The sequence below is a fragment of the Carya illinoinensis genome, chromosome 11 (genome assembly GCF_018687715.1).
Source record: "Carya illinoinensis cultivar Pawnee chromosome 11, C.illinoinensisPawnee_v1, whole genome shotgun sequence".
Taxonomy (NCBI): domain Eukaryota; kingdom Viridiplantae; phylum Streptophyta; class Magnoliopsida; order Fagales; family Juglandaceae; genus Carya; species Carya illinoinensis.
Genome location: NC_056762.1, coordinates 19836437 through 19858024, shown reverse-complemented (window position 1 = coordinate 19858024; position 21588 = coordinate 19836437). Strand labels below are relative to the sequence as shown.

The 21588-nt window shown below is 45.0% G+C and overlaps 31 non-coding genes and 19 pseudogenes across 31 annotated transcripts; all 50 read right to left on the bottom strand.

The window, feature by feature from the left end:
* Window positions 1-3284: 3284 nt before the first annotated feature.
* LOC122283461 lies at window positions 3285-3403 on the bottom strand (annotated as a pseudogene).
* A 188-nt stretch (window positions 3404-3591) lies between these two features.
* Window positions 3592-3710, bottom strand: LOC122283303. The gene has a single exon (XR_006230777.1). It is a non-coding gene; the product is annotated as a 5S ribosomal RNA (ribosomal RNA).
* A 187-nt stretch (window positions 3711-3897) lies between these two features.
* Window positions 3898-4016, bottom strand: LOC122283448 (annotated as a pseudogene).
* A 188-nt stretch (window positions 4017-4204) lies between these two features.
* LOC122283416 lies at window positions 4205-4323 on the bottom strand (annotated as a pseudogene).
* A 189-nt stretch (window positions 4324-4512) lies between these two features.
* On the bottom strand, window positions 4513-4631 carry LOC122283339. The gene has a single exon (XR_006230813.1). It is a non-coding gene; the product is annotated as a 5S ribosomal RNA (ribosomal RNA).
* A 2695-nt stretch (window positions 4632-7326) lies between these two features.
* Window positions 7327-7445, bottom strand: LOC122283435 (annotated as a pseudogene).
* A 189-nt stretch (window positions 7446-7634) lies between these two features.
* LOC122283379 lies at window positions 7635-7753 on the bottom strand. The gene has a single exon (XR_006230853.1). It is a non-coding gene; the product is annotated as a 5S ribosomal RNA (ribosomal RNA).
* A 190-nt stretch (window positions 7754-7943) lies between these two features.
* LOC122283427 lies at window positions 7944-8062 on the bottom strand (annotated as a pseudogene).
* Window positions 8063-8251: 189 nt separating this feature from the next.
* LOC122283463 lies at window positions 8252-8370 on the bottom strand (annotated as a pseudogene).
* Window positions 8371-8560: 190 nt separating this feature from the next.
* LOC122283458 lies at window positions 8561-8675 on the bottom strand (annotated as a pseudogene).
* A 189-nt stretch (window positions 8676-8864) lies between these two features.
* On the bottom strand, window positions 8865-8983 carry LOC122283398 (annotated as a pseudogene).
* Window positions 8984-9168: 185 nt separating this feature from the next.
* LOC122283419 lies at window positions 9169-9287 on the bottom strand (annotated as a pseudogene).
* Window positions 9288-9473: 186 nt separating this feature from the next.
* Window positions 9474-9592, bottom strand: LOC122283464 (annotated as a pseudogene).
* Window positions 9593-9782: 190 nt separating this feature from the next.
* Window positions 9783-9897, bottom strand: LOC122283389 (annotated as a pseudogene).
* Window positions 9898-10082: 185 nt separating this feature from the next.
* LOC122283270 lies at window positions 10083-10201 on the bottom strand. Its single transcript, XR_006230744.1, has one exon. It is a non-coding gene; the product is annotated as a 5S ribosomal RNA (ribosomal RNA).
* Window positions 10202-10390: 189 nt separating this feature from the next.
* On the bottom strand, window positions 10391-10509 carry LOC122283254. Its single transcript, XR_006230729.1, has one exon. It is a non-coding gene; the product is annotated as a 5S ribosomal RNA (ribosomal RNA).
* Window positions 10510-10697: 188 nt separating this feature from the next.
* Window positions 10698-10816, bottom strand: LOC122283457 (annotated as a pseudogene).
* Window positions 10817-11003: 187 nt separating this feature from the next.
* LOC122283456 lies at window positions 11004-11121 on the bottom strand (annotated as a pseudogene).
* Window positions 11122-11309: 188 nt separating this feature from the next.
* Window positions 11310-11428, bottom strand: LOC122283460 (annotated as a pseudogene).
* A 246-nt stretch (window positions 11429-11674) lies between these two features.
* On the bottom strand, window positions 11675-11793 carry LOC122283208. The gene has a single exon (XR_006230685.1). It is a non-coding gene; the product is annotated as a 5S ribosomal RNA (ribosomal RNA).
* Window positions 11794-11982: 189 nt separating this feature from the next.
* Window positions 11983-12101, bottom strand: LOC122283410 (annotated as a pseudogene).
* A 187-nt stretch (window positions 12102-12288) lies between these two features.
* Window positions 12289-12407, bottom strand: LOC122283242. The gene has a single exon (XR_006230718.1). It is a non-coding gene; the product is annotated as a 5S ribosomal RNA (ribosomal RNA).
* Window positions 12408-12596: 189 nt separating this feature from the next.
* LOC122283323 lies at window positions 12597-12714 on the bottom strand. Its single transcript, XR_006230797.1, has one exon. It is a non-coding gene; the product is annotated as a 5S ribosomal RNA (ribosomal RNA).
* A 189-nt stretch (window positions 12715-12903) lies between these two features.
* On the bottom strand, window positions 12904-13022 carry LOC122283153. Its single transcript, XR_006230633.1, has one exon. It is a non-coding gene; the product is annotated as a 5S ribosomal RNA (ribosomal RNA).
* A 203-nt stretch (window positions 13023-13225) lies between these two features.
* On the bottom strand, window positions 13226-13344 carry LOC122283297. The gene has a single exon (XR_006230771.1). It is a non-coding gene; the product is annotated as a 5S ribosomal RNA (ribosomal RNA).
* Window positions 13345-13534: 190 nt separating this feature from the next.
* On the bottom strand, window positions 13535-13653 carry LOC122283381. Its single transcript, XR_006230855.1, has one exon. It is a non-coding gene; the product is annotated as a 5S ribosomal RNA (ribosomal RNA).
* Window positions 13654-14084: 431 nt separating this feature from the next.
* LOC122283236 lies at window positions 14085-14203 on the bottom strand. The gene has a single exon (XR_006230712.1). It is a non-coding gene; the product is annotated as a 5S ribosomal RNA (ribosomal RNA).
* A 188-nt stretch (window positions 14204-14391) lies between these two features.
* On the bottom strand, window positions 14392-14510 carry LOC122283280. The gene has a single exon (XR_006230754.1). It is a non-coding gene; the product is annotated as a 5S ribosomal RNA (ribosomal RNA).
* Window positions 14511-14700: 190 nt separating this feature from the next.
* On the bottom strand, window positions 14701-14818 carry LOC122283449 (annotated as a pseudogene).
* A 188-nt stretch (window positions 14819-15006) lies between these two features.
* On the bottom strand, window positions 15007-15126 carry LOC122283331. The gene has a single exon (XR_006230805.1). It is a non-coding gene; the product is annotated as a 5S ribosomal RNA (ribosomal RNA).
* Window positions 15127-15315: 189 nt separating this feature from the next.
* On the bottom strand, window positions 15316-15434 carry LOC122283284. The gene has a single exon (XR_006230758.1). It is a non-coding gene; the product is annotated as a 5S ribosomal RNA (ribosomal RNA).
* A 188-nt stretch (window positions 15435-15622) lies between these two features.
* On the bottom strand, window positions 15623-15741 carry LOC122283317. Its single transcript, XR_006230791.1, has one exon. It is a non-coding gene; the product is annotated as a 5S ribosomal RNA (ribosomal RNA).
* A 199-nt stretch (window positions 15742-15940) lies between these two features.
* LOC122283388 lies at window positions 15941-16059 on the bottom strand (annotated as a pseudogene).
* Window positions 16060-16248: 189 nt separating this feature from the next.
* Window positions 16249-16367, bottom strand: LOC122283256. The gene has a single exon (XR_006230731.1). It is a non-coding gene; the product is annotated as a 5S ribosomal RNA (ribosomal RNA).
* Window positions 16368-16562: 195 nt separating this feature from the next.
* On the bottom strand, window positions 16563-16681 carry LOC122283409 (annotated as a pseudogene).
* A 189-nt stretch (window positions 16682-16870) lies between these two features.
* On the bottom strand, window positions 16871-16988 carry LOC122283413 (annotated as a pseudogene).
* Window positions 16989-17177: 189 nt separating this feature from the next.
* LOC122283248 lies at window positions 17178-17296 on the bottom strand. The gene has a single exon (XR_006230724.1). It is a non-coding gene; the product is annotated as a 5S ribosomal RNA (ribosomal RNA).
* A 190-nt stretch (window positions 17297-17486) lies between these two features.
* Window positions 17487-17605, bottom strand: LOC122283380. The gene has a single exon (XR_006230854.1). It is a non-coding gene; the product is annotated as a 5S ribosomal RNA (ribosomal RNA).
* Window positions 17606-18036: 431 nt separating this feature from the next.
* LOC122287804 lies at window positions 18037-18155 on the bottom strand. The gene has a single exon (XR_006235089.1). It is a non-coding gene; the product is annotated as a 5S ribosomal RNA (ribosomal RNA).
* A 178-nt stretch (window positions 18156-18333) lies between these two features.
* On the bottom strand, window positions 18334-18452 carry LOC122286996. Its single transcript, XR_006234305.1, has one exon. It is a non-coding gene; the product is annotated as a 5S ribosomal RNA (ribosomal RNA).
* A 189-nt stretch (window positions 18453-18641) lies between these two features.
* Window positions 18642-18760, bottom strand: LOC122286995. The gene has a single exon (XR_006234304.1). It is a non-coding gene; the product is annotated as a 5S ribosomal RNA (ribosomal RNA).
* A 189-nt stretch (window positions 18761-18949) lies between these two features.
* Window positions 18950-19068, bottom strand: LOC122286994. Its single transcript, XR_006234303.1, has one exon. It is a non-coding gene; the product is annotated as a 5S ribosomal RNA (ribosomal RNA).
* A 189-nt stretch (window positions 19069-19257) lies between these two features.
* LOC122288211 lies at window positions 19258-19376 on the bottom strand. The gene has a single exon (XR_006235482.1). It is a non-coding gene; the product is annotated as a 5S ribosomal RNA (ribosomal RNA).
* A 189-nt stretch (window positions 19377-19565) lies between these two features.
* On the bottom strand, window positions 19566-19684 carry LOC122286992. The gene has a single exon (XR_006234301.1). It is a non-coding gene; the product is annotated as a 5S ribosomal RNA (ribosomal RNA).
* A 178-nt stretch (window positions 19685-19862) lies between these two features.
* LOC122286991 lies at window positions 19863-19981 on the bottom strand. The gene has a single exon (XR_006234300.1). It is a non-coding gene; the product is annotated as a 5S ribosomal RNA (ribosomal RNA).
* A 189-nt stretch (window positions 19982-20170) lies between these two features.
* LOC122288411 lies at window positions 20171-20289 on the bottom strand. The gene has a single exon (XR_006235672.1). It is a non-coding gene; the product is annotated as a 5S ribosomal RNA (ribosomal RNA).
* Window positions 20290-20478: 189 nt separating this feature from the next.
* LOC122288062 lies at window positions 20479-20597 on the bottom strand. Its single transcript, XR_006235339.1, has one exon. It is a non-coding gene; the product is annotated as a 5S ribosomal RNA (ribosomal RNA).
* A 178-nt stretch (window positions 20598-20775) lies between these two features.
* Window positions 20776-20894, bottom strand: LOC122286990. The gene has a single exon (XR_006234299.1). It is a non-coding gene; the product is annotated as a 5S ribosomal RNA (ribosomal RNA).
* Window positions 20895-21083: 189 nt separating this feature from the next.
* LOC122288645 lies at window positions 21084-21202 on the bottom strand. The gene has a single exon (XR_006235899.1). It is a non-coding gene; the product is annotated as a 5S ribosomal RNA (ribosomal RNA).
* Window positions 21203-21391: 189 nt separating this feature from the next.
* LOC122286989 lies at window positions 21392-21510 on the bottom strand. Its single transcript, XR_006234298.1, has one exon. It is a non-coding gene; the product is annotated as a 5S ribosomal RNA (ribosomal RNA).
* Window positions 21511-21588: the final 78 nt, after the last annotated feature.

Below are 21588 nucleotides of genomic sequence, written 5' to 3'. Positions count from 1 at the left end.
TCATGCATCATCATACATATCACCAAGTATGGAGAATCACTCCACCCATTCGACAGAGAGAATCTATTTATCCGACCAACATGTGGAACACACTCACCAAAATAACACGAGAAATCACTCCATCTGTTTGATGCGAAGAATCTTTCTATAATATCCCGCTAGCAATTCAATGATAGAATTTCTATAGGCTTTAAGAAACTTGTGAAAATCACGTAAGTTTTCATGAACCAACCAATTGCATAGGTTTTAGTTTGTCAACATAGTCAGTGTTACCACTCACTATAGTGTCAGAAGTGTAATTTTAATTATTTGAGATAGTTAAAAGTGTCAAAATGCATTATGGTTGGCGCCATTAGACTCAGTTGAATATTTATGATTTTATTCCGCAATAAGTCCATTTTTCTATTTTCAGAAAAAGTGCCTATTTAAAACATTGTTTTTATTTTTAGGGGCACTTCGGAGTTAACTTTCGGTAAACAAACTTTACTGTTAGATTTTTATGAATATTTAAGATTTTACAGTACAAAATTTATTTTTTTTTAGTGAATAGTAATTTTGATAAGTGCACCAAGTGTAGTATTTTCAAAATCACAATGTAGAATATCCAAATTAGACTAGTAAAGTTTTATTTGGACACTTGGCAATATCTTAGTCAGACATGGTGAATAGTATTAGACACTTGGCATCAAGAGGAACCATTTGATGAATTTTGAAGGAATCAAGGTGTGAGATCATGCCACCTAAGCAAAACCCTATTCCATTCGACTAATCAAATTGTGCCAAAACAAAAACGATTTCCACCCTAGTAAAACCCTTTATGGTTGGAATCCAACTAAAAGTCCAAAAACATGGTTGAAACTGAAACCCCAAATAGTTTTATCCTAACCCTAAATAGTTTTATCCAAACCCTAATTGAATTAGTTTGTAGCCTTGTATTTAATCACTTGATTAAATCACTTCCACATGCTATTCATCCTTAAAATTTATGTTATGACATTATTCTCCAATCTTTTTAATCTTGGATATTTGATTGAGCCAAGAGAAATTGCATTTGGACTTGATAGCAACCCAAATCCTCTTAAAACCCTAAATTAAGGCCCATTTGGTTAAGGCCCATGAATTTGGCCACCTTGGTATTACTTCTTGGTTAAGTATTACACTCCCACACAGTAAACCAAATCTACTCAAGAAGTCCCTAGAGTGTACTTGAAGTGAAGGACTAGAAGCCACCTCACTCTTCTCCTTCTACACGGTACTAAAAGAGAAATCTATTGGCCTGACTTTTGTATACTAATTTGGTTGGCAAGACCAACACTCAAGGTCACTCTCAACTTTATCATCTTCCCTCACTTGTTCAAGAAGCCCTCCAGCCCATTTCACACTCATCCCATCTCTTTTTCCCACTTTTCTTACAAAGAAAACAAAAGACTCTCTCAGACAGCTTTTCTAAGTTCTTTTGCATGCCCATTTTGTAGCTTTTATAAGTGTTTTATCACAAAGATTTTTCATGAAAGTTGTTCATTTTTTAGTCTAGTTTATGTGAATGTCTTATTTTCTCCATTTAAAGGTCATTGGATCCATCAAAAGTTGTTTTAACCACAGAAAGGTCATTCTGGATGATAAACTAGAGAGTGTGTTATATTTTGGAGTTTTTGACCAAGCTAATGGATAGATCTTGGTAAATTTTAATGGAATGTTTTTAACATGTGTATATGATTTATTGGTTGAGGATTTGTTACATGATTAAAAATTTTGACGAAATATTTTTTTACATCAAGGAACTTAGAAACTGGAAGAGGAAAAACAATTTTTGTTTTATGAAAGTTTAGATATTTTGTGGTTTAAACTTATTCCAATGGTTTTGATATTTTTATTTGAGAATCCTAAGCCTCTTATATACATGTTAAGATATTATTTTGAAGATATTTAACTTTAATTTTAAAGATATGAATTTTTATACGAGAGGATATTTCGTTAGGCCAAAAGGATTCATGTTCTTGGCTAAATCTATGTTTTGGTTGATTTTTAACCATGTGATTTTGAGTTTAAAGCTTGGATCTATTTTAGGAGATAGTTTTAAACAATGTGATGCTTTGGCTTGAAGATCACATTTTTTTTTTTAAATCACGGATCAAGTGGTTGATCAAAACTATTTAAGAAACAAAATTATGTTTTTGAACTTAGTAGGAAAACAAAAACTCCAAGTGTGGTTTGGGTGATTTTGATAACTTTTATAGATGATTCAAAACACGATTATACTTAAGAATATGTTATGAGTATTTAGAAAAAAAATTTGGTTTAATCATGAGTTTTGAAATTTGGAAGATTCGCAACAAAAATAAGGGGAATAGCCTATGCATGTTTCGATCCTTATGAGGTTTTCATAGTTGTGCTTAGTTTTAAACTTTTCTGAGTTGATATTTGAGTTTAGGAAGAAATTTACATTAGGTATGTAAATTTTGGAATTAGGATACAAAATCCTTAAGTTAGGGGTAAAATAGTCATTTTTGCACATGTAGAGGGTAAAATGATCATTTTACTCTAAGTTAGTATTTTTCCATATTTCTAATTGTTAATGATTAAGTTTATAACTTTTAAAATCACTACTTATAGTTCCTATAGTTCCTCGTGCTCACGCTTGAGTTTTTCAAAGAAACTCAAAGATCGAGATAAGTTAGCTTTTAACTTACTATTAGTTTACTATGTATGTGTGATGGGTAAAGGAATTACAGTTTATGCGTCTATGTTATCACATATGTCATGCTATGCCACGTCATTACATGTTCATCTGTTACACATGATTTATTCTATTATGAAATATTTATCGGTTACACAATATATTCTGTCATGCTTTCTTATATGTTGCAAGTATATCATGTTACTGACACACTTTAAAAAGTAATACAAATTCATTCACTATCGAAAATAAAAGAAAATTATTAACTAAGGCTATCGACAATAATATTCACAATGAAAATTGATTCTTTTTGGACATTATTAAAAATGCCTTGTTTCCTTTTGTATAAGATGGTGAAAAAAAGCTAAGGGATATGCAAGAAAAATGTGTCGAACACGGATAGGGAATGGGAAATAATTAGCTCGCAACCATCGAAAAACTAATATAACCCTCTTCCCACCTAGTCGCACCCTACTGATCACATACGAACTAGCGATCTGATCAATACCCATCGCTACACGATGGGGTTGGTGCAATTTTCCTAAAAATCCACTCTCGGGCGGTCGTTCTGGTTCATTCGACCAGAGATGTGGTAAAAATAAAAATGGGGGTGCAACATGAGGACTTCCCAGGAGGTCACCTATCCTAGTACTACTCTGGCCCATCCACGCTTACCTACGGAGTTCTGGTGGGAACTGGTGCACTAGTCCTGGTATGATCGCACCCAGGTTACCATCGAAAAACAAATATAATCCTAGTACGACCTAGTCGCACCTTACCGATCCAATACGAACCGGCAATCTGATCGATACCGATGGCTAATTGATGGGGCTGGTGCGATTTTCCTAAAAATCCATTCCCGGGTGGTCGTTCCGGTTCACTCGACTAGAGATGTGGTAAAAATAAAAATGGGGCGGGTGCAACACGATGACTTCCCAGGAGGTCACCCAACCGAGTACTACTCTCGCCCAAGCACGCTTGATTGCAGAGTTCTAATGGGATCTGGTGCATTAGTGCTGGTATGATCGCACCCATCAGGTTACCATCGAAAAAAAAAATCCTACTATGAACTAGTCACGCCCTACTGATCACCTGCGAATCGGGGATCTGATCGACAGATACCCATGGCTACGTGATGGGGTTAGTGCGATTTTCCTAAAAATCCACTCCAGGGTGGTCGTTCCAGTTCATTGGACTAGAGATGTGGTAAAAAAAAATGGGGGGTGCAACATGAGCAATTCCCAGGAGGTCAGCCATCCTAGTACTACTCTCGCGCAAGCACGATTAACTATGGTGTTCTGATGGGATCCGGTACATTAGTGCTAGTATGATCACACCCATCATGTTACCATTGAAAAACAAATATAATCCTATTAACACCTAGTCCACCCTACCCATCACATGCGAACCGGTGATTAGATCGATACCCATCGCTACACAATCGAGTTGGTGCGATTTTCCTAAAAATCTACTCCCGGTTGGTCGTTCCAATTCATTCGAACAGAGATGTGGTAAACATAAAAATTGGGGGTGCAACATGAGGACTTCCCAGGAGTTCACCCATCTTAGCACTACTCTCGCCCAAGCACACTTCACTACGGAGTTCTGAGGGGATCCGATGCATTAGTGCTGGTATGATCGCACCGATCAGGTTACCATTGAAAAACAAATATAATCCTAGTACGACTTAGTCGCACCCTACTGATTACATGCAAATCGGCGATCTAACCGATACTCATGGCTAATCGATAGGGTTGGTGCGATTTTCCTAAACATCCACCCACGAGTGGTCGTTCCGGTTCATTCGACCAGATATTCGATAAAAATAAAAATGGGGGGTGCAACACAAGGACTTCCCAGGAGGTCACCCATCCTAGTACTACTATCGCCCAAGCACGATTCACTGCGGATATCCGATGGGATCCGGTGCATTAATGCTAGTATGATCGCACCCATTAGGTTACCATCGAAAAACAAATACAATCCTAGTACGACCTAGTCGCGTGATTGAGTTGAAATATTGCATATTTTAGCTATTTAAAACCAATGTATTTTATATTCTTCGTGATTATTGGTTTTAGATAAAAAAAATGGTTAATAAGAATAAATATGAGTTGTGATTTTTAAATAATTAATATCATGTTTATGCTTAATTTTACAATTATGACATAATTATGCAATAATTCTTGACATGCACATTCATCACCATACCTCTCTTCATGTTGTATCAAGGTTCCGCTTCAAAATTAGCAATACGTGGGGAGGAAAGCACATTCACATGGACTAAGCAACATGTGGGGACATTGGTATTTTCTATTGACAAAAGATGAAATGGTGGGAAACATATGGACCCATTGTATTAATTCTTTTGGACAATAGAAATGCATTTCAAGAGGAAAGCACATTCACATGGACCGGGGACATTGGTATTTTCTATTGACAAAAGATGAAATGGTGGGAAACATATGGACCCATTGTATTAATTCTTTTGGACAACAGAATTGCATCTTCAAGATGAAAGGCACGCACTAAGTCATTTGGTGAGGGGAGGAAAGTCGATTGTGATGTGCATGATGATCATTAATGAGAAGTGATCCCTTTCCCCACCACCTCTTCCATTCACACTCCCACCTACTCAACCCAATAAGTGGTCCCTTTCTCCACTCAAATAAATCCACCGATTCCCTTCCAATAGCCCATGAAAAAGTACCTCTTTTTGCAAGAAATTGTCTTCCAAGTGGCTGCATATCACATGAATTTAATCCATTCACATGGCAACAATCTCACATGGCAACAACCTCACATGGCAAGCTGGATCCCACGGAAGAAAAGAGGGAAAGTGTTCTGATTGTGATGTGCATGGTGATCCAAATGAAGAGGAAGTTGATGCATATGAGTTGGCTGAAACATGTGCAAGGTTGGAAGCTGAGAAATCGGCATAATTAAAGGGAAGTTGTTGGCTGAAACATGATCCCATTAAAGTGAAGAGAAACGGTGCATTTGAGCTGCATAAATATGTGCAAAGCTGGAAAGTGGTCCGGTTATTAAATGAAGAAAAAGATGGTCCATTTGAGCTGCATAATCACGTGGGAGAGGCTAGAAATCAATGAGCTGAAAGTCATTGAAGGCTGCTGCCTCTCCACCGAATTTGACATTGAAGAAGTAGGTTGCCTCTCCACCGAATTTGACATGGAAGTCATTAAAGGCTACTGCCTTTCCACCGAATTGGACAATATTGGAGAAGGAAGACAGCTGGATGGTTGAGACACATGGCTATAAAAAGACCTTAGAGAACAAAGAAAGAAAAGAAAGGCAGAGGGGGCTGAAATACTACTCTTGCTCGGCAGTTTTTGGCTGAAATATTTAGTTGTGTTGGGCAGTTTTTTTGGCTGCAATGCTTTGTTGTTTTAGAGTTTTTATTAAGTGTGCTAAGAATTGTTCTAGAATTTTATTTCATTAAGTATAATACCTTGATTTCTTGCAAGTGTGCTAGTTGGTTTCATGCAACAAAAGAATTGTTTTAGAAGTTTTAATTAAATGTGCTAGTTGGTTTAATGAAACAAAGGAATTGTTTTAGAAGTTTTCATTAAATGTGCTACCTTAATTTATTGCAAGAAGGGTTCGGTTGAGAGCTTTTGTTTTTGATTTTTTTGAAACATCATACGTGGGGAATAGAGGAGTTGTTCTAAAGTTTTCATTAAAGGTTTGGAGATTAATTTTCAAGAGTGATACGTGAGAAGTTGGTTCTTTTTGCTTTGGATTTCAATTGAATGGTGAAGGGGAGTTTTCGTCTAGACTTTTCATTCTCTATTTTTATTTAACTTCAGTTTAAAGTTCATGGATTAATTTTGAGATTTTTTGACTTAGAAGTTTGGACAATTTATTTGCTATTTACTTATTTCATGTTATTTATTTTTCTCACTTCTTTAAGCTTTCATTTAATAGTATTGATTACAATTGTTATGAATTAATTTTGATAATTTGTGATTTGAATATAAGGATGAATTCTAGAATCTTGGTTTTGGGAATTTTCAATTTTCAGTTTGTATTTTATCAATTACTTTCTAATTTAGTTTAATCTTAGCTTAGTTTTATTAATTTCTTAGTACAATTGCATATTAGATTGATTAAAGTTTAAATAGGACTTAAATAATTTCAGTCTCATTGTTTAATTGTTAGATTAATTAAGATTGTTCAGTTTAGTTGACTCTTTGATTAATAATTTCAATTTGTTAGTCTTTTACATTTCATTTTGACACTCAAAAAGCTAAAAATATGAATCTAGTCCATGACTAGTGCCCTTTTTCATTCTTGTTGCACTCTTTCATCCATTGCACATACCATCATTTTTATTTTTCTCTTTGTGAATATTTTCACCATTTTAAACGAGTTTGATTTTAAGTAACTTTCCCTGAGGAGACGATCTAGGAATTTATTCCTAATTATTTCACGACATCCTCCTGCACTTGGGATAGCCTTTGTGCTACTCATTTTTGAGTGAGTCATCGCGCCCTACCGATCACCTGCGAACCGGCGATCTGATTGATACCCATTGCTACGTGATGGGGTTGGTGCTATTTTCCTAAAACTCCACTCCCGAGTGGTCGTTCCAGTTCATTAGACCAGAGATGTGGTCCAAATAAAAATGGGGGGTGCAAAATGAGGGCTTTTTAGGAGGTCACCCATTCTAGTACTACTCTCGCTCAAACACGCTTAACTGTAGAGTTCTGATGGGATCCAGTTTATTAGTGCTGGTATGATCGCACCCATCAGGTTACCATCAAAAACAAATATAATCCTAGTACAACCTAGTCGCGCCTTACCGATCACTTGCGAACTGGCGATCTGATCGATACACATCACAACGCGATGGGGTTGGTGCTATTTTCCTAAAAATCCACTTCCGAGTGGACGTTCCGGTTCATTCAACCAAAGATGTGGTAAAAACAAAAATGGGGGGGTGCAACACGAGGACTTCCCAGGAGGTCACCAATCGTAGTACAACCCTCACCCAAGCACACTTAACGACAGAGTTTTGATGGGATCCGGTGCATTAGTGCTGGTATGATCGCACCAATCAGGTTACCTTCAAAAAACAAATATAATCCTAGTACGACCTAGTCGCACCCTACCGATCACATGCGAACCGGTGATCTGATCGATACCCATGGCTAATCGATGGGGTTGGTGTGATTTTCTTAATAATCCACTCCCAGGTGGTCGTTCCGGTTCATTCGACCAGAGATGTGGTAAAAACAAAAATGGGGGGGTGCAACACGAGGACTTCCCAGGAGGTCACCAATCGTAGTACAACCCTCACCCAAGCACACTTAACTACGGAGTTTTGATGGGATAAGGTGCATTAGTGCTGGTATGATCGCACCAATCAGGTTACCTTCAAAAAACAAATATAATCCTAGTACGACCTAGTCTCGCCCTACCGATCACATGCGAACCGGTGATCTGATCGCTACCCATGGCTAATCGATGGGGTTGGCGTGATTTTCTTAAGAATCCACTCCCAGGTGGTCGTTCTGGTTCATTCGACCAGAGATGTGGTAAAAATAAAACTGGGGGGTGCAATATGAGGACTTCCAAGTAGGTCACCCATCCTTGTACTACTCTCCCCCTAGCACGCTTCATTGCGGAGTTCTGACTGGATCCGCTGCATTAGTGCTTGTTTGATTGCACCAATCAAGTTATCATCGAAGAAAAAATACAAACCTATTACCTCCTAGTCGCACCCTACCAATCACATGCAAACTGGCGATATGCTCCATACCCATCGCTACGCGATTAGGCTAGTGCAAATTTTCCTAAAAATCTACTACCGAGTGGTCCTTTTGGTTCACTCGACCAGAGATGGGGTAAAAATAAAAATGGGGGGTGCAACACAAGGACTTCCCAAGAGATCACCCATACTAGTACTACTCTCGCCCAAGCACACTTCACTACAGAGTTCTGATGGGGTCTGGTTGGTGTTGGTATGATCGCACCAATCAAATTAACATCGACAAACAAATTTAATCCTCATACGACCTAGTCGCACCCAACTGATTACATGCAAACCGACGATCTGATCGATACCCATGGCTAATTGATGGGGTTGCTGCGATTTTCCTAAACATCCACCCCCAGGAGGTCATTCTGGTTCATCAGACCAGAGATGCGGTAAAAGTACAAATGGGGGGTGAAACCCGAGGACTTTCCAGGAGGTCACCCAACCGAGTACTACTCTCGCCCAAGCACGCTTGACTGCAGAGTTCTAATGGGATCCAGTGCATTAGTGCTAGTATGAACGCACCCATTAGGTTACCATCGAAAAAAAAAATCCTAGTACGAACTAGTCGTGCCCTACCGATCACCTGTGAATCGGGGATCTGATCGATACCCATGGCTACGTGATGGGGTTAGTGCGATTTTCCTAAAAATCCACTCCAGGGTGGTCGTTCCAGTTCATTGGACCAAAGATGTGGTAAAAATCAAAATGGGGGGTACAACACGAGGACTTCCCAGGAGGTCCCCCATCCTAATACAACTCTCACCCAAGCACGCTTTACTGTAGAGTTCTGATGAGATCCGGTCTATTAGTGCTGGTATGATCAAACCCATCAGGTTACCATCAAAAAACTAATATAATCATATTACCACCTAGTCGTCTTCTACCGATCACAAACGAATCGGCAATCTGAACAATACTCATGGCTACGTGATGGGGTTGGTGTGATTTTCCTAAACATCCACTCCCTGGTGGTCAATTCGGTTCATTGGACCAGAGATGTGGTAAAAAAAATGGGGGGTGCAACATGAGCAATTCCCATGAGGTCAGCCATCCTAGTACTAATCTCGCGCAAGTACGATTAACTACAGTGTTCTGATGGGATCCGGTGCATTAGTCTTGGTATGATCGAACCCATCAGGTTACCAACCAAAAACAAAATATAATCCTATTAACACCTAGTCGCACCCTACCCGTCACATGCGAACCGGCGATCAGATCGATACCCATTGCTACGCGATCGAGTTGGTGCGATTTTCCTACAAATCTACTCCCAGTTGGTCGTTCCGGTTCATTCAACCAGAGATGTGGTAAACATAAAAATCGGGGGTGCAACACGAGGACTTCCCAGGAGGTCACCCATCCTAGTACTACTCTCGCCCAAGCACACTTCACTACAGAGTTCTGATGGGATCTGGTTGGTGTTGGTATGATTGCACCAATCAGGTTACCAACGAAAACAAATATAATCCTAGTACGACCTAGTCGCACCTTACTGATTACATGCAAACCGACAATCTGATCGATAACCATGGCTAATCGATGGGGCTGGTGCGATTTTCCTAAACATGGCCCGAGGGGTCGTTACGGTTCATTCAACCAGAGATTAGATAAAAATAAAAATGTGGGGTGCAACACCAGCACCTCCCAGGAGGTCACCCATCCTAGTACTTCTCTCGCCCAGGCACGCTTAATTGCGGAGTTCTGATGGGATCCGGTGCATTAGTGCTGGTATGATCACACCCACCATGTTACCAGCGAAAAACTAATATAATCCTATTACGACCTAGCCGCACCCTGCCTATCCCATGCCAACCGGCGATCTGACCGATACCCGTTGCTATGCGATGGGGTCGGTGCGATTTTCCTTAAAATCCATTGCCCTGTTCTCGTTCCGATCCATCCGACCAGAGATGCGGTAAAAATAAAAATGGGGGGTGCAACAGGAGGACTTCCCATGAGGTCACCCATCCTAGTACTACTCTCGCCCAAGCACGCTTAATTGCGGAGTTCTGATGGGATCCGGTGCATTAGTGCTGGTATGAATGCACCCATCTTGTTCCTAGCGAAAAACTAATATAATCCTATTACGACCAAGTCGCACCCTGCCTATCCCATGCGAACCGACGATCTGATCGATACCCATTGCTATGCGATGGGGTCAGTACGATTTTCCTAAAAATTCATTTCAGGCTTCTCGTTCCGGTTTATCCGACCAGAGAGCGGTAAAAATAAAATTGGTGGGTGCAACATGAAGGCTTCCCAGGAGGTCACCCATTCTAGTACTACTCTCGCTCAAACATGCTTAACTGCGGAGTTCTGATGGGATCCGATTTATTAGTGCTGGTATGATGGCACCTGTCAGGTTACCATCGAAAACAAATATAATCCTAGTACGACCTAGTCGCCCCTACCAATCACCTGCGAACAGGCGATCTGATCGATACACATCACAACGCGATGGGCTTGGGCCCATTTTCAAAAAAATCCACTCCCAGGTGATCGTTCCGGTTCATTAGACCAAAGATGTGGTAAAAATAAAAATGGGGGGTGCAAAACGAGGGCTTCCAGGAGGTCACCCATTCTAGTACTACTCTCGCTCAAACATGTTTAACTACGGAGTTTTGATGGGATCCGGTTTATTACTGGTGGTATGATCGCACCCATCAGGTTACCATCAAAAACAAATATAATCCTAGTACGACCTAGCCGCACCCTACCGATCACCTGCGAACCGGCGATCTGATCAATACACATCACAACGCGATGGGGTTGGTGCTATTTTCCTAAAAATCCTCTCCTAGGTGGTCATTCTGGTTCATTAGACCAGAGATGAGGTAAAAATAAAAATGGGGGATGCAACACGAGGACTTCCCAGAAGGTCACCCATCCTAGTACTACTCTTGCCCAAGCACGCTTTACTGTAGAGTTCTGATGAGATCCGGTCTATTAGTTCTGGTGTGATCAAGCACGATTCACTGCGGAGTTTTGATGGGATCTGGTGCATTAATGCCTGTATGATCGAACCCATTAGGTTACCATTGAAAAACAAATATAATCCAAGTGCGACCTAGTCGCACCCTGCCTATCCCATGCGAACCGGCGATCTGATCAATACCTATTGCTATGCGATGGGGTCGGTGCGATTCTCCTAAAAATCCATTCCCGGGTTCTTGTTCTGGTTCATCTGACCAGAAATGCGGTAAAAATAAAAATGGGGGGTGCAACACGAGGACTTCCGAGGAGGTCACCCATCCTAGTACTACTCTCGCCCAAGCACGCTTAATTGCGGAGTTCTAATGGGATCCGGTGCATTAGTGCTGGTATGAATGCACCCATCTTGTTCCTAGCGAAAAACTAATATAATCCTATTACGACCAAGTCGCACCCTGCCTATCCCATGCGAACCGACGATCTGATCGATACCCATTGCTATGCGATAGGGTCGGTACGATTTTCCTAAAAATTCATTTCAGGCTTCTCGTTCTGGTTTATCCGACCAGAGAAGCGGTAAAAATAAAATTGGGGGGTGCAACACGAAGGCTTCCCAGGAGGTCACCCATTCTAGTACTACTCTCGCTCAAACACACTTAACTGCAGAGTTCTGATGGGATCCGATTTATTAGTGCTGGTATGATGGCACCCATCAGGTTACCATCGAAAACAAATATAATCCTAGTACGACCTAGTCGCCCCTACCAATCACCTGCGAACAGGCGATCTGATCGATACCTATTGCTATGCGATGGGGTCGGTGCGATTTTCTAAAAAATCCATTCCCACGTTCTCGTTCCGGTTCATCCGACCAGAGATGCAGTAAAAATAAAAATGGGGGGTGCAACACAAGGACTTCCCAGGAGGTCACCCATCCTAGTACTACTCTCGCCCAAGCACGCTTAACTGCGGAGTTCTGATGGGATCCGGTTTATTAGTGTTGGTATGATCGCACCAATTACGTTACCATCGACTGACAAATATAATACTAGTATGACCTAGTCGCACGCCACTGATTACATGCAAACCGGCGATCTGATCGATACCCATTGCGAACCAATGGGGTTGTTGCAATTATCCTAAACATCCACCCCTGGGAGGTCATTCCCATTCATCAGACCAGAGATGCAGAAAAGGTAAAATAGGGGGGTGCAACACGAGGACTTCCCAGGAGGCGCCCTTCCTAGTACTACTCTCGCCCAAGCACGCTTAACTATGGAGTTCTGATGGGATCCGGTGCATTAGTGCTGGTATGATAGCACCGATCATGCTACCAGCGAAGAACTAATATAATCCCATTACGACCTAGCCGCATCCTGCCTATCCCATGCGAACTGGCGATCTGATCGATACGTATTGCTATGCGATGTGGTCAGTGCGATTTTCCAAAAAATCCATTCCCGCATTCTCGTTCCGGTTCATCCAACCATAGATGCGGTAAAAATAAAAAAGGGGGGTGCAACACGAGGACTTCCCAGGAGGTCACCCATCCTAGTACTACTCTCGCCCAAGCACGCTTACCTGCGGAGTTCTGATGGGATCCGGTGCATTAGTGCTGCTATGATCGCACCCATCATGCAACCAGCGAAAAACTAAAATAATCCTATTACGACCTAGCCACACCCTGCCTATCCCATGCCTACCGGCGATCTGATCGATACCCATTGCTATGCAATGGGGTCGGTGCGATTTTTCTAAAAATCCATTGCCCGGTTCTCGTTCCAGTCCATCCGACCAGAGATGCGGTAAAAATAAAAATGCGGGGGGGGGGGGGGGGGGTGCAACACGAGGACTTCCCAGGAGGTCACCCATCCTAGTACTACTCTCACCCAAGCATGCTTGACTGCGGAGTTCTAATCGGATCCGGTGCATTAGTGCTGGTTTGACCGCACCCATCATGCTACCAGCGAAAAACTAATATAATCCTGTTACGACCTAGCTGCACCCTGCCTATAACATGCCAACCGGCGATCTCATCGATACCCATTGCTATGCGATGGGGTCGGTGTGATTTTCCGAAAAATCTATTGCTCGTTCCTCGTTCCAGTCCATCCGACCAAAGATGCGGTAAAAATAAAAAAGGGGGGGTGCAACACGAGGACTTCCCAGGAGGTCAACCATCCTAGTACTACTCTTGCCCATGCATGCTTAACTACGGAGTTCTGATGGGATCCGGTGCCTTAGTGGTTGTATGATTGCACACATTATGGTACCAGCGAAAAACTAATATAATCCTATTCCGACCTAGCCGCACCCTGCCTATCCCATGACAACCGGCGATCTGATCGATACCCATTGCTATGCAATGGGGTCGGTGCGATTTTTCTAAAAATCCATTGCCCGGTTCTCGTTCCGGTTCATCCGACCAGATATGCGGTAAAATTAAAAATGGGGGGTGCAACATCTGATGGGATCCAGTGCAGTAGTGCTGGTATGATCGCACCCATCATGCTACCAGTGAAAAACTAATATAATCCTATTTCGACCTAGCCGCACCCTACCTGTCCCATGCCAACCGGCGATCTGATCAATACCCATCGCTATGCGATGGGGTCGGTGCGATTTTCCTAAAAATCCATTGCCTGGTTCTCGTTCCGGTTCATCCTACCAGAGATGCGGTAAAAATAAAAAGGGGGGGTGCAACACAAGGACGTCCCAGGAGGTCACCCATCCTAGTACTACTCTCGCCCAAGCATGCTTAACTGCGGAGTTCTGATGGGATCCGGTGCATTAGTGCTGGTATGACCGCACCCATCATATTACCAGCGAAAAACTAATATAATCCTATTATGACCTAGCCGCACCCTGCCTAACCCGTGCCAATTGGCGATCTGATCGATACCTAATTCTATGCGATGGGGTCGGTGCGATTTTCCTAAAAATCCATTGCCCGGTTCTCGTTCCGGTTCATCCGACCCGAGATGCGGTAAAAATAAAAAGGGTGGTGCAACACAAGGACGTCCCAGGAGGTCACCCATCCTAGTACTACTCTCATCCAAGCACGCTTAGCTGCGGAGTTCTGATGGGATCCGGTGCATTAGTGCTGGTATGATCGCACCCATCATGCTACCAGCGAAAAACTAATATAATCCTATTACGACCTAGCTGCACCCTGCCTATAACATGCCAACCGGCGATCTCATCGATATCCATTGCTATGCGATGGGGTCGGTGTGATTTTCCGAAAAATCTATTGCTCGTTCCTCGTTCCAGTCCTTCCGACCAAAGATGCGGTAAAAATAAAAAAGGGGGGGTGCAACACGAGGACTTCCCAGGAGGTCAACCATCCTAGTACTACTCTTGCCCATGCATGCTTAACTACGGAGTTCTGATGGGATCCGGTGCCTTAGTGGTTGTATATTGCACACATCATGGTACCAGCGAAAAACTAATATAATCCTATTCCGACCTAGCCGCACCCTGCCTATCCCATTCGGACAATCGATCTGATCGATTCGCAGCACTATGCGTTGGGGTAGGTGCGATTTTCCTAAAAATCCATTGCCGGGTACTCGTTCCGGTTCAACCGACCAGAGATGCGGTAAAAATAAAAATGAGAGGGCCAACACGAGGACTTCCCAGGAGGTCACCCATCCTAGTACTACTCTCGCTCAAACACGCTTAACTGCGGAGTTCTGATGGGATCCGGTACATTAATGTTAGTATGATCGCACCCATCATGCTACAAGCGAAAAACTAATATAATCCTATTACAACCTTGCCGCACCCGGCCTATCCAACGCCAACTGGCGATCTAATCGATACCCATTGCTATGCGATGGGGTCGGTGCGATTTGCCTAAAAATCCATTGCCTGGTTCTCGTTCCGGTTCATCCGACCAAAGATGCGGTAAAAATAAAAATGGGGGGTGCAACACGAGGACTTCCCAGGAGGTCAACCATCCTAGTACTACTCTCACCCATGCACGCTTAACTACGGAGTTCTGAAGGGATCCGGTGCATCAGTGCTGGTACGATCGCACGCATCATGCTACCAGCGAAAAACTAATATAATCCTATTACGACTTAGCCGCACCCTGCCTATCCCTAGCCAACCGGCGATCTTATCGATACCAATTGCTATACGATGGGGTCGGTGCGATTTTCTTAAAAACCCGTTGCCGGTTCTCGTTCTGGTCCATCCGACCAGCGCTGCGGTAAAAATAAAAATCGGGGGTGCAACACGAGGACTTCCCCGGAGGTCACCCATCCTAGTACTACTCTCGCCCAAGCACGCTTAACTGCAGGGTTCTTATGGGATCCGGTGCATTAGAGCTGCTATGATCGCACCCATCTTGCTACCAGCGAAAAACTAAAATAATCCTATTACGACCTAGCCGCACCCTGCCTGTCCCATGCCTACCGCCGATCTGATCGATACCCATCGCTACGCGATGGGGTCGGGGCGATTTTCCTAAAAATCCATTGCCCGGTTCTCGTTTCGGTCCATCCGACCAGAGATGCGGTAAAAATAAAAATTGGGGGGGGGGGGGGGTGCAACACGAGGACTTCCCAGGAGGTCACCCATCCTAGTACTACTCTCGCCCAAGCAGGCTTAACTGCTGGGTTCTTATGGGATCCGATGCATTAGTGCTGGTGTGATCGGACCCATCATGCTACCAGCGAAAAACTAAAATAATCCTATTACGACCTAGCCGCACCCTGCCTATCCCATGCCAACCGGCGATCTGATCGATACCCATTGCTATGCGATGGGGTTGGTGCGATTTTCCTAAAAATCCATTGCCCGGTTCTCGTTCCGGTTCATCCGACCAGAGATGCGGTAAAAATAAAAATGGGGGGTGCAACACGAGGACGTCCCAGGAGGTCACCCATCCTAGTACTACTCTCGCCCAAACACGCTTAACTGCGGAGTTCTGATGGGATCCGGTGCATTAGTGCTGCTATGATCACACCCATAATGCTACCAGCGAAAAACTAAAATAATCCTTTTACGAACTAGCCGCACCCTGCCTATCCCATGTCTACCGGCGATCTGATCGATACCCATCGCTACGCGATGGGGTCGGTGCGATTTTCCTAAAAATCCATTGCCCGGTTCTCGTTCCGGTCCATCCGACCAGAGATACGGCAAAAATAAAAATGGGGGCGGGGGGTGCAACACGAGAACTTCCCAGGAGGTCACCTATCCTAGTACTACTCTCGGCCAAGCGCGCTTAACTGCAGAGTTTTGATGGGATCCGATGCATTAGTACTGGTTTCATCGCACCCATCCTGCTACCCGCGAACAACGAATATAATCCTATTACGACCTAGCCGCACCCTGCCTCTCCCATGACAACCGGCGATCTGATCGATACCCATTGCTATGCAATGGGGTCGGTGCGATTTTTCTAAATATCCATTGCCCGGTTCTCGTTCCGGTTCATCCGACCAGATAAGCGGTAAAATTAAAAATGGGGGGTGCAGCACGAGGACTGCCGGGAGGTCACCCATCCTAGTACTACTCTCGCCCAAGCACGCTTAATAACGGAGTTCTGATGAGATCTGGTGTAGCAGTACTGGTATGATCGCACCCATCATCCTACCAGTGAAAAACTAATATAATCCTATTTCGAGCTAGTCGCACCCTGCCTGTCCCTTGCCAACCAGCGATCTAATCAATACCCATCGCTATGCGCTGGGGTCGGTGCGATTTTCCTAAAAATCCATTCCCGGTTCTGGTTCCAGTTCATCCAACCAGAGATGCGGTAAAAATAAAAAGGGGGGGGTGCAACACGAGGACGTCCCAGGAGGTGACCCATCCTAGTACTACTCTCGCCCAAGCACGCTTAACTGCAGAGTTCTGATGGAATCCGGTGCATTAGTGCTGGTATGATCGCACCCATCATGCTACCAGCGAAAAACTAATATAATTCTGTTACGACCTAGCTGCACCCTGCCTATAACATGCCAACCGGCGATCTCATCGATACCCATTGCTATGCGATGGGGTCGGTGTGATTTTCCGAAAAATCTATTGCTCGTTCCTCGTTCCAGTCCATCCGACCAAAGATGCGGTAAAAATAAAAAAGGGGGGGTGCAACACGAGGACTTCCCAGGAGGTCAACCATCCTAGTACTACTCTTGCCCATGCATGCTTAACTACGGAGTTCTGATGGGATCCGGTGCCTTAGTGGTTGTATGATTGCACACATTATGGTACCAGCGAAAAACTAATATAATCCTATTCCGACCTAGCCGCACCCTGCCTCTCCCATGACAACCGGCGATCTGATCGATACCCATTGCTATGCAATGGGGTCGGTGCGATTTTTCTAAAAATCCATTGCCCGGTTCTCGTTCCGGTTCATCCGACCAGATATGCGGTAAAATTAAAAATGGGGGGTGCAACATCTGATGGGATCCAGTGCAGTAGTGCTGGTATGATCGCACCCATCATGCTACCAGCGAAAAACTAATATAATCCTATTACGACCTAGCCGCACCCTGCCTATCCCATGCCAACCGGCGATCTGATCGATACCCATTGCTACGCGATGGGGTCGGTGCGATTTTCCTAAGAATCCATTGCCCGGTTCTCGTTCCGGTCCATCCGACCGGAGATGCGGTAAAAATAAAAAGGGGGGGTGCAACACGAGGACTTCCCAGGAGGTCACCCATCCTAGTACTACTCTCGCCCAAGCACGCTTAACTGCGGAGTTCTGATGGGATCCGATGCATTAGTGCTGGTATGATCGCACCCATCATGCTACCAGCGAAAAACTAATATAATCCTATTACGACCTAGCCGCACCCTGCCTATCCCATGCCAACTGGCGATCTGATTGATAGCGATGGGGTCGGTGCGATTTTCCTAAGAATCCATTGCCCGGTTGTCGTTCCGGTCCATCCGACCGGAGATGCGGTAAAAATAAAAAGGGGGGGTGCAACACGAGGACTTCCCAGGAGGTCACCCATCCTAGTACTACTCTCGCCCAAGCACGCTTAACTGCGGAGTTCTGATGGGATCCGGTGCATTAGTGCTGGTATGATCGCACCCATCATGCTACCAGCGAAAAACTAATATAATCCTATTACGACCTAGCCGCACCCTGCCTATCCCATGCCAACCGGCGATCTGATCGATACCCATTGCTACGCGATGGGGTCGGTGCGATTTTCCTAAGAATCCATTGCCCGGTTGTCGTTCCGGTCCATCCGACCGGAGATGCGGTAAAAATAAAAAAGGGGGGTGCAACACGAGGACTTCCCAGGAGGTCACCCATCCTAGTACTACTCTCGCCCAAGCACGCTTAACTGCGGAGTTCTGATGGGATCCGGTGCATTAGTGCTGGTATGATCGCACCCATCATGCTACCAGCGAAAAACTAATATAATCCTATTACGACCTAGCCGCACCCTGCCTATCCCATGCCAACCGGCGATCTGATCGATACCCATTGCTACGCGATGGGGTCGGTGCGATTTTCCTAAGAATCCATTGCCCGGTTCTCGTTCCGGTCCATCCGACCGGAGATGCGGTAAAAATAAAAAAGGGGGGTGCAACACGAGGACTTCCCAGGAGGTCACCCATCCTAGTACTACTCTCGCCCAAGCACGCTTAACTGCGGAGTTCTGATGGGATCCGGTGCATTAGTGCTGGTATGATCGCACCCATCATGCTACCAGCGAAAAACTAATATAATCCTATTACGACCTAGCCGCACCCTGCCTATCCCATGCCAACCGGCGATCTGATCGATACCCATTGCTACGCGATGGGGTCGGTGCGATTTTCCTAAGAATCCATTGCCCGGTTGTCGTTCCGGTCCATCCGACCGGAGATGCGGTAAAAATAAAAAGGGGGGGTGCAACACGAGGACTTCCCAGGAGGTCACCCATCCTAGTACTACTCTCGCCCAAGCACGCTTAACTGCGGAGTTCTGATGGGATCCGGTGCAATAGTGCTGGTATGATCCCACCCATCATGCTACCAGCGAAAAACTAATATAATCCTATTACGACCTAGCCGCACCCTGCCTATCCCATGCCAACCGGCGATCTGATCGATACCCATTGCTACGCGATGGGGTCGGTGCGATTTTCCTAAGAATCCATTGCCCGGTTCTCGTTCCGGTCCATCCGACCGGAGATGCGGTAAAAATAAAAAGGGGGGGTGCAACACGAGGACTTCCCAGGAGGTCACCCATCCTAGTACTACTCTCGCCCAAGCACGCTTAACTGCGGAGTTCTGATGGGATCCGGTGCATTAGTGCTGGTATGATCGCACCCATCATGCTACCAGCGAAAAACTAATATAATCCTATTACGACCTAGCCGCACCCTGCCTATCCCATGCCAACTGGCGATCTGATTGATAGCGATGGGGTCGGTGCGATTTTCCTAAGAATCCATTGCCCGGTTGTCGTTCCGGTCCATCCGACCGGAGATGCGGTAAAAATAAAAAGGGGGGGTGCAACACGAGGACTTCCCAGGAGGTCACCCATCCTAGTACTACTCTCGCCCAAGCACGCTTAACTGCGGAGTTCTGATGGGATCCGGTGCATTAGTGCTGGTATGATCGCACCCATCATGCTACCAACGAAAAACTAATATAATCCTATTACGACCTAGCCGCACCCTGCCTATCCCATGCCAACCGGCGATCTGATCGATACCCATTGCTACGCGATGGGGTCGGTGCGATTTTCCTAAGAATCCATTGCCCGGTTCTCGTTCCGGTCCATCCGACCGGAGATGCGGTAAAAATAAAAAAGGGGGGTGCAACACGAGGACTTCCCAGGAGGTCACCCATCCTAGTACTACTCTCGCCCAAGCACGCTTAACTGCGGAGTTCTGATGGGATTCGGTGCATTAGTGCTGGTATGATCGCACCCATCATGCTACCAGCGAAAAACTAATATAATCCTATTACGACCTAGCCGCACCCTGCCTATCCCATGCCAACCGACGATCTGATCGATACCCATTGCTACGCGATGGGGTCGGTGCGATTTTCCTAAGAATCCATTGCCCGGTTCTCGTTCCGGTCCATCCGACCGGAGATGCGGTAAAAATAAAAAAGGGGGGTGCAACACGAGGACTTCCCAGGAGGTCACCCATCCTAGTACTACTCTCGCCCAAGCACGCTTAACTGCGGAGTTCTAAAGGGATCCGGTGCATTAGTGCTGGTATGATCGCACCCATCATGCTACCAGCGAAAAACTAATATAATCCTATTACGACCTAGCCGCACCCTGCCTATCCCATGCCAACTGGCGATCTGATTGATAGCGATGGGGTCGGTGCGATTTTCCTAAGAATCCATTGCCCGGTTGTCGTTCCGGTCCATCCGACCGGAGATGCGGTAAAAATAAAAAGGGGGGGTGCAACACGAGGACTTCCCAGGAGGTCACCCATCCTAGTACTACTCTCGCCCAAGCACGCTTAACTGCGGAGTTCTGATGGGATCCGGTGCATTAGTGCTGGTATGATCGCACCCATCATGCTACCAGCGAAAAACTAATATAATCCTATTACGACCTAGCCGCACCCTGCCTATCCCATGCCAACCGGCGATCTGATCCATACCCATTGCTACGCGATGGGGTCGGTGCGATTTTCCTAAGAATCCATTGCCCGGTTCTCGTTCTGGTCCATCCGACCGGAGATGCGGTAAAAATAAAAAAGGGGGGTGCAACACGAGGACTTCCCAGGAGGTCACCCATCCTAGTACTACTCTCGCCCAAGCACGCTTAACTGCGGAGTTCTGATGGGATCCGGTGCATTAGTGCTGGTATGATCGAACCCATCATGCTACCAGCGAAAAACTAATATAATCCTATTACGACCTAGCCGCACCCTGCCTATCCCATGCCAACCGGCGATCTGATCGATACCCATTGCTACGCGATGGGGTCGGTTTGATTTTCCTAAAAATCCATTCCCTGGTTCTCGTTCCGGTCCATCCGACCAGAGATGCGGTAAAAATTAAAAGGGGGGGTGCAACACGAGGACTTCCCAGGAGGTCACCCATCCTAGTACTACTCTCGCCCAAGCACGCTTAACTGCGGAGTTCTGATGGGATCCGGTGCATTAGTGCTGGTATGATCGCACCCATCATGCTACCAGCGAAAAACTAATATAATCCTATTACGACCTAGCCGCACCCTGCCTATCCCATGCCAACTGGCGAT